The 8,840-nt window shown below is 38.1% G+C and overlaps 1 pseudogene; it reads right to left on the bottom strand.

The window, feature by feature from the left end:
* Positions 1-7,495: 7,495 nt before the first annotated feature.
* Positions 7,496-7,798, bottom strand: LOC150053848 (large ribosomal subunit protein eL43 pseudogene; annotated as a pseudogene).
* Positions 7,799-8,840: the final 1,042 nt, after the last annotated feature.

Raw genomic sequence — 8,840 nt, 5'->3', positions numbered from 1 at the left:
AAACTCATTTATACATTGTACAAGGCCCTACCTGATGCTTGCAAGAAACTCAAGGTAAACAGCAAACATAAAGAATTAATTGTTTAATATAGGGGAAAAAAACTAAAGAGGGATTATTACTTACATTATTTGGAAATTTCAGTAATAGTTAGGAACCCACAGCATTTCATGAACAAACAAAAGAAGTTACTAAATCCATACCTTCAACTAATACCCTGGTATTACTTGATTAGATAAAATAGAAACTTGTTATTCTCTTAAATCATACAAATAATCATAGAGATATAAATTAATTCACTGTGGATTGTCTCATAATTATTAGTATGATAAATATTCTTTGTTTTACTGGTTTGAAGTTTCCCCCTGGTTTGGGGTCATTTTTTTAGCTGTCTATGCTCCAGTGGAGTCAGATGGAAATGGAGCAGGCTTTGAAAAGCACTTGGGTTCTGGTAGAATGGTGTGCTGGGCAAGAGAGTCTCTTGTACTGACTTGGGTAGAGCCAGCAGCTCTCAAAGTCCAAGGGAGGACAGAACACTTGCAACATTAAAAGCATTTCATGCACAAAGAGTTTGGCACTAATGGTCTTGACTCTCATTTCTTTTATTCCGTTAACATAATTGTCTATCCAGTGGCTAAGCTGAAACACGCCATAGACTCATGCTATCATACACTGGAGGTTACAGATAGAGAGGGAGACATAAGGGAAGCAGACATAAGGGAAGCAGACATAAGGTGGACTAAATCTGAGGATAGTGAGTAAAAAGAGATTGCAGGCAACTGAAATTATCTGCTCCTGCCTTTCCATCTTTCTGAGTAAAGAAGATATTGTTCAGGAAAGCTAGTCAAATTGCTGGCACTGTCTTTCTTCTTTTCTTTTCCTTACTTGCATGTGTGTTCTCCTCCATTGCCTTGTTATACACTAGAAACAGGATTCCCAGACAGGTGGATTTCAAAACTAAAATTAGGATTTTTAAATAGAATTTCTATTCTTCTGTGGTTTAAAGTGTATGTGTGTATATATTACACCTGTTATTATGTGTTGTGTGTTAATATTAGCTTTATATTAATTAGCTAATACATTAAATATGTACCATCTATTGTTGTTGGTCATGTTTGAGTGTTTAATATACAAATGACTTAAACCCAACCTGCATAATGCATAAGGTAGATGCTGTTAACATCACTATGTTACAGAAAATGAAAGAGGTTTAGGAGATATCTTGGTCTGATCTAAGCCAGCTAATGGGTGGTAGACGTGGGCTTAGAGCAAAGGAAGTTCAATACTAGAAACTGGACATCTAATCAGTCCATATCTAGACTCTCAATACCATCACTTCCTATAAAACAGAAAAAAAGAAGAATTATTCATTTCAAAAGGGTAGAGACAATTCGGGTAGGGAGAAGCTTTTAGTCCAAATCTTAGGCTTAACTTCTAGATTTGTAGGTCAAGTGTATAAGTATGCCAGTCATTTTAAGGATGCTTCTTATTGGTTTTGTGACTAACATTCACTTACATTTACAAAATGCATCCTCTCTCCTGGTGCCAAAACCCACACTGAGTAAGAGACTGGGAAATGATCTTTGAGTGAGAATCCTAGGCTTTCAGTGGCTTGGGAACCCCTCGGAATAAACCACAGATTTTTCTTGGCTTTCCCCACAGCATGGAGAGAAAGCATTTCCAATCATTCTTAGTCATTTCCATAACGCAAAGGAACTTAGAATATAAATGGCCTCAGCTCAGTCACAAAGTTATGCTCTTAGCTTATCATATCAAGTGACTGAGCAAGTTATTTCGCTGCTCAGTATCTCACTTTCTCTATCTAGCAAATCAGAATATTGCAATTGCTGTCTGACATATCTTCAAAGAGGCAATTGTTAAATGAAGTACATATTCCTTCACCCTTATCCTTTAGAGAGTTCCTATGGACTAACTCCATTTTCTTGCATCCTTAGAGATCATGTTATTTGTACCTCTCCCTTTGGCAAGTATTTAGTATTCCTTAACCAGTATTTCCTGAAAAAAAATCATTATTTCTTTTTGCTCCCCCAAAGCCAATAAAATTTTAAATGAAGAATAAATGAAACCAGTAAATATTGTACTACTGCCAATCAATATGCAGATGGAAGACGAAGTCTACTCTCTAACAACCAAAATGGAACAGAGTCACTCCAAAGGATCTTAAGAGTCTTCAATAGAAGCAATAGAAGTAGTTTTCCATCAGAGTGGCTCTGAAAGATACAGTCAGTGCTATGTGTCTCTTCCAGATCCATTTCCCAATATCACAATTCCAAATGGTGTGCTGTTACACCTGAAGAGTAAGATCTGGGGGCCTAGCAGGCACAGAGAGCAGTGCCCCCACTGCTTCCTTCCAAGCAGGCTGAGCCACACAAGGGGCATCTCACACAGGTAACTCAGCTGGCATCCAATAGCAATGCACAAGGAACATGCAATACCATGACTCTGCCTACGGTAGAACTTCCAAGTGAACACTACACTGCAGCCTCACAATGTGATGGTGAACACGATGCATGGTATTCTTCAACTGACATGTTGAATTGAAACACCTTTGAACAACTATTTGAAGATCATTTTTAAATAGGTTAAAAAATCAGTTCTAATTTAGAAGATACTTCAAGTCTCACCCTAGGCCTGAGGAGTGAACTGAAGGCCTGAAAACATATGTCATAGCACATCACTGTGATTTTTTTTTCATCTTTGAGATACTAAGTGCACAGTAGACCCTCAATTACAAATTGACAGTCAATTACAAATTGATTGGCTGACCGTGTGACTCCTACAAACTTTCTCAGAAACAGAGGAGGGGTAAGAAGATATGACTTCTCCATTACCGTGGTAAAGAATTCATCTCCGTTTTTGCTTTGCAGTATCACCAGGCTTCATCTTGGAAATTGGCAGTGACTTGCACTTAGAATCCAGGCCCCTGGAGATGAATGAGAATCATCTCTCTTCAATTAAACAACAGAAGCTGCTCCACAAAGCCTTTCCAAATTACTATCCGAATATTTTGTGTATGTGCCCTGTACAGATCTTTGAATTTGGTAGTAGAGAAAGAATTTCGGAAAGACGTGTTTAGATGACAAAAACACTTCTTTATGAACATTTGCATTTTTAAGCCGCTGTGAATTCTATATACAGCACAAAGATGCTTTGGCTTGGAGTTTATGCAACCATTTTTTAAAGAGCAAAGTAGGGCCTTACTATGTCATTTGCTCTTTTATTTTTCTTGTGCTGTAAAGACTCACAGAGAGATCTTTCCTGGCCTCTAATTGAGGTGAGAAGATACTGAATTATAGTTTAATACCCTCAGTATTAATACCTTAGACTTCCATGTCAGTAAAGTATATCTCTAAAATTGGAGTTTTCTCTTGTCTTTTTCTCCTTTTAGATGCTCTTCTCTCAGACACCTGCTCTAGAGCAGTCCAAGCTGGGGTGAAAGTATAGAGCTCATGAATGGAGATCGGCAGAAACTCAACCTTTCTGTAACTACAGCCACCTCAGTGGAGCAGTAAGAAAGAATTGATTACAGTAGACTATAAGAAATAGGTTCAGGCTTTACTCTTCAAAAATGAAAGCCAGAAGCCGGGCGCAGTGACTCACGCCTGTAATCCTAGCTACTCAGGAGGCTGAGATCTGAGGACTGTGGTTCAAAGCTAGCCTGGGCACTAAAGAACATGAGATTCTTATATCTAATTAATCACTAGAAAATGATACTGAGACTAGAGGAAACAAGTCACCAAAGAGGCTTTAGTGTTCATCAAATTCCAGATGAATCCCATCAACACAATGGTTCCCAGAATCTTTGTGGTTCACAATCAAGGCCCTGGAGTTAGTTTTCTTCTTCCCCATTGTTGATGGACAAACCCTGAGGAGACAGGAATCCATAGCAGCAACTAAGTAAAGTCTAGAAAAGTCAGAGGATGCAGAAGGAGACCTTTCAGTTGCCATCCAGGAAGTCAATAGAGGAAAAGTATAGCCTCAAGTGCGTATACCCTAGCTACAGTAAAGATAGGCCATGGTGGTCCAGGAAAGCACTGGATAAGCAACAAGATGGACCTCATTCTTGTGATACCTTAATAACGATGGGTTTCTGTACAGCATATTCTCAGATTTGAGTTATAATGGGATTCATGATGAAAACAGCACCAAGTTCCTAGTACAGGAATGAAGTTCCTTTTCCAAATTACTGATCAGGCCTATGTTCTCATTTCCACATGAGCCACTGGATTCGAGACTCTGAAATTCCTCCTGAAGAAGTTCACTGATGCTCCAGAAAGCTTGCTGAAATATGAGACCAATTATGCACTGAGAGAGTGGTGAAAGGATGCAGGGCAGCCCAACTACCCTTGTAGATGAGGAGCCTCTTGATAGGGAGCAGGTGGGCACTGTGTCTGACTGCTCAACTCTCCTGCTGCAAGATAACCAATGTGGGGAAATTTAATGAAAATTGTCTTGCCTGGCTTTCCCCATCCCTGCCCCCACCTTTGCAAAATGCACAATGGGAAAGAAGAAAATAAATAACAGAGGTGAGATACTTTTTTTGGGTGGGGGGAGGAATGGAGTCATGGGGCTTGAACTATGGTCTGGCACTGTCCCTGAGCTCTTCAGCCCAAGGCTACTGCCCTAATGTTTAGCCACAGCCCCATCTCCTATTTTCTAGAGGTTAGTTGGAAATAAGAATCTCATGGGCTGGCTTTGAACCTCTATCCTCAGATCTCAGCCTCCTGAGTTGCTAGGATTACAGACATGAGCCACTGCTCCCAGCCATTTAAACTTTTGATGTGACTTCGCACTATATATTTAAAAAACAAACTGAATGCTTTTTGTTGTAGGGCTTCTATTCCATTGGTTGGTTTTTCCTCCAGGACATTAAACAATAAGAGAATATAAAACTCCACACCAGTTGCTGAGCCAGCTACAAATATGTACCGTGAAAGAAGGGTTGCTGGTGACTTTCCTAGGACTGAAGGCTCAGAACCAATCCTAGCACTAAAATGTACTTGTGCAAAACCAGGAAAATCAGAGAACAAAGCAAAAGAGGACATGCTTAGTTTGGGAAATTACAATATGTAACTAGGTCTTGCCTTTTTCTTACATAATCAAGGCAATTTCTAAAAGTAGAGGAAGTCATTCTGAGACAGAGAACTCTTAGAAGTGTCAAGGAAGGATGTACTAACAATCATCTGCCTTATAGACTTCAAAAAAGAGATCAGAAATAAACCAAGTGCAAATTGTGACTTGGGCACTACTAGGGCCACTTAGACATCAGTTGTGTAAACTGTGGCAAATAGTAACAAATGACCCTGCTGCTGATAGAATCAGCAGTGATCATATTGATAGACATGGATGCTTATTACACATGTTGTTAACTGAGAAAAATGATAGATAAAAATCCAATAGACTATTGTGGGCATGGCATTGGATTCATTTAAAGTACATGATGCATATTCTAAAAGTCAAAGAAAAACAACCTTCATGTTTATGTGGTAGGATTTGGGGTGATCTCAATCCATGCTATATTTTTTCAATTAAAAATAATTTGTATGCAATTTAAAACTAAAACATGGAAATAATGAAATAAATCATAGTCAACAAAGATATATTTTTTAAATCCGCCAACCTCCATCCCCAAATCCTATGATTATTGTTTTGATGAAGGAAACATAAGATTCCTAGGCAGAAAAGTGTTAACACAAAAATTCCTGATGACTGAAAAAGGAATAAATCATCATTTTACTGCAATGGCATGTGTTATCTCATGGAGGCATAATTGCAACTAATCATGGGTGAAAATTGGTACAATCACATTTAATTGGTTCCAAAGGTTATTGTCTCTTTCGACTTTTACCTTTGAATAACATTAACACAGAAGTAACCTGTATGTGAATATTTTCCCTTCTCATGAGGATACTAGATTTGATATTATTCCACCTGTTTTGTATGACATGTTTTCTAAAGTATAAAATACAAGTAAAGAAAATTCTCAACAGTATTGGCATGGTAAAAATGAGACCTATTAATAAAGAGAAAATTCATCATAGTCAGATGTAAATATAGTTAAGAGATCAACAGTACATTATCTGTTGACAAAATTATACTGCAAAGCCTATGAATTTCTCCACAGAGTTTTCATCAGTGAATAATTAGTATCAAAATATGACAACTGTTCATAAGAACTATGGATAGTGAAGAAGACAGAGGGGTGCACAATAGGAAACAGATGGATCATTCAATTATTTTGCAATTACAGGTAGTACATTGAATTTTTTTAATGCAAGTCTTCCAATCATCCATTTTGCAGATGTACCTCCAATACATAAATGCATTATGTCATGAGGAGAGCATTTTTATAACAACTAAAAAATGTTAAAAACATACCCACACACTTTGTGTATGCCCAGATGAAAAGGCAGGAGGGAAGACTGCCTGCCAAACTGAGTGCAGCTGTTGGAGGAGATTGTGTAGGTAGGCATTATAAAGGCATTATGAGGTGGTCACAGTAAAAATTGCCTTTGGACAGGAGTTGGGAGGTTGGATAGGACTCCTGGCTGAGAAGTTTCCTTTCTTAGATAAAATCTATGTGCCTCCTAGGAAGAAATGCACATGGAAAAATATTATCCATGTTGCAGATATATTTGAAAAGAAGGTTATTGCAACCCCTTGCAGGCTCTGTGAAACTCACACTTATGTGCTCAGTCTTCAGTGCTGTCATCCAGCTTTTTTAAACTTATTCGATCTTTTTTAATCTTTCTTTTTAACTTTTTTAATTTTTGTATTTGTCAGCTTTTTAATTGAAATTTTATTGAAATAATTGTATGTTCACATGCCATGGATGCAGGAAATAAAGCAGAAAGATCCCTATGGACTTCATGCCATTCCTCCAATGGTGATACGGAGCAAAACAGTAGTAAAACATCATAACCAGGATATGGGCACTGGTCTTATTCATTTCTGACCAATATTCATCCTTGACTAATATTTTTCATATTACCTTATCTGTAATAACCCCAAGCTGACAACATCTTTTGAGGACTGCGCTCCTTGCTTTCTAAACAACATCTCTGTGTCAAATATATGTGCCTCTGTGCTTCCCTTGGCAAATACACTGCTCACTGTCTGTCCAGCAATCTTCTATTTCAAAACTCTGTAGAAAACCCAAAGTAAATGGTATTTTACATGAAATGCTCAATTTCTGGCCTGCGACAATCTGGGTCTACTTCTAGTTTTGTAGGTTAGGTCATTAGCCACCCAATTTTGGACAATTTATCTAAACTATCTAGGAATTAGCCGCTATATTTTAAACATGGGAGGGATAAGACCCTCTTTCTCAAATGATTAGGTTATCAAGTTAATTCCTTCCCGCAAGAAGTGTAGACATGATATATACAAAATAAATTATCTTCATAGTAGATTTGCACTATACACTGTAATTATAAGGTTACACATTTTTATATAAATTAACCCGTTTATTGTAGGCTAAGGATATCTCAGATGGTAAAGCTTCCACTGGTCTTTTAATTCCTTCAGTCCTCTAATAGCAGACTTGACTGTGATGACAGAAGTGGTGTTGTAGGTCCAGGCTCCATCAGACACTGTTTTCATGCAGGAACCACAGTGCCAGATGCCCACAGCTTGCCTCTTCATCTTGGTCTTGCCACAGCATGCAAATGTACTTGGCATGCTGGCTGATTTCAGCTTTTTTCACCATCTTCTGGATTGAGGCACCATAGTGCTGTCATATTTACCTACAGTGCTGACCTTCTTGATGCATTTGGCCATATTGCCACAACTCAGGTCCAGGCCCAGAGAGCAAGGTGACACATTTTTTAATCCTCAATAAATACTATAACAGATTGATTGAGGAATGAACAGGAAATAGTTTTGCAGAAAGTAGAAGTTTTGTGTCATTAAAATAAACTATTTTATTAAGCTGGTGGCTTGGGAGAGATAGAAGGTTTTCTAATGGACAATGGACATTTGCATTCATGGTTTATTTGTAGGAAAAAGGAATGATATGCTTGTGACACACATGTCTGCAGAGAGGCATGAATTTCTTCATGTCGTCTAGGGAGTGAGAAGAGGGGTTCACAGGAATTGGAGCCTGTTTTACAAGGGCCTGTGCTTCACCGGATTTGTTTGGGACTATTGGGTGAAAGGAAATTTCAGTAACATCCTTTCCTATACCAGAAAGATGTGCTTGGGATACAAAAAAAAAAGACTTGGAAGTCATTCTCTGGGGAAGGGGGAGTGAGAAAGGTAATATAGAGGCTGTGGTTTGGATGTCAGCACATTGAAATTTGGAAAACATTCTAATGTTTCTGAGGATAAGTGGCAGGTGGCCGTAGGTATAAGTTCTCTGCATCAATACCCACCAATCCAGGATTTTCAGTTGGGACATGGTGCTTTGAGGTTCTACCATTTCCTTTCAGAAGGTTACTGGTAGACCACAAAGTGTTGACAAAGAAAAGAAGGTTCTTTATTTTAATTATACTTTATTGTCAGGGTAACTTATAGAGTGGATACAGTTACATTTGTCAGGTAGTGGGTATATTACTTCTTCAACATTGATACCCTTTCTCATGCTTTTCTCCACTTTCCCTCCCCCACACTCCTTCTCAATCATCTTGTTTTTCCTCTTCCCTTCTCTGTTTCAAGAAAGAAATAAATGTATATACAATATACCAGGTAACAAAGTTAGACACAGTAACCACATGAGATAAGCCATAAGAGGAAACAAAAGAGAAAAGAAATAACTTCACATATTACATTAAGAAAAACAATCACAAAGATAAAACCCTAAAGTTCATTTTGCTTAGCCTTG

This window comes from Megascapheus bottae, chromosome 15 (genome assembly GCF_031878675.1).
Source record: "Megascapheus bottae isolate mThoBot1 chromosome 15, mThoBot2.hap1, whole genome shotgun sequence".
Lineage (NCBI taxonomy): Eukaryota > Metazoa > Chordata > Mammalia > Rodentia > Geomyidae > Megascapheus > Megascapheus bottae.
Note: the sequence above shows the minus strand (reverse complement) of the source record. Positions and strands in the feature narration are given on the sequence as shown.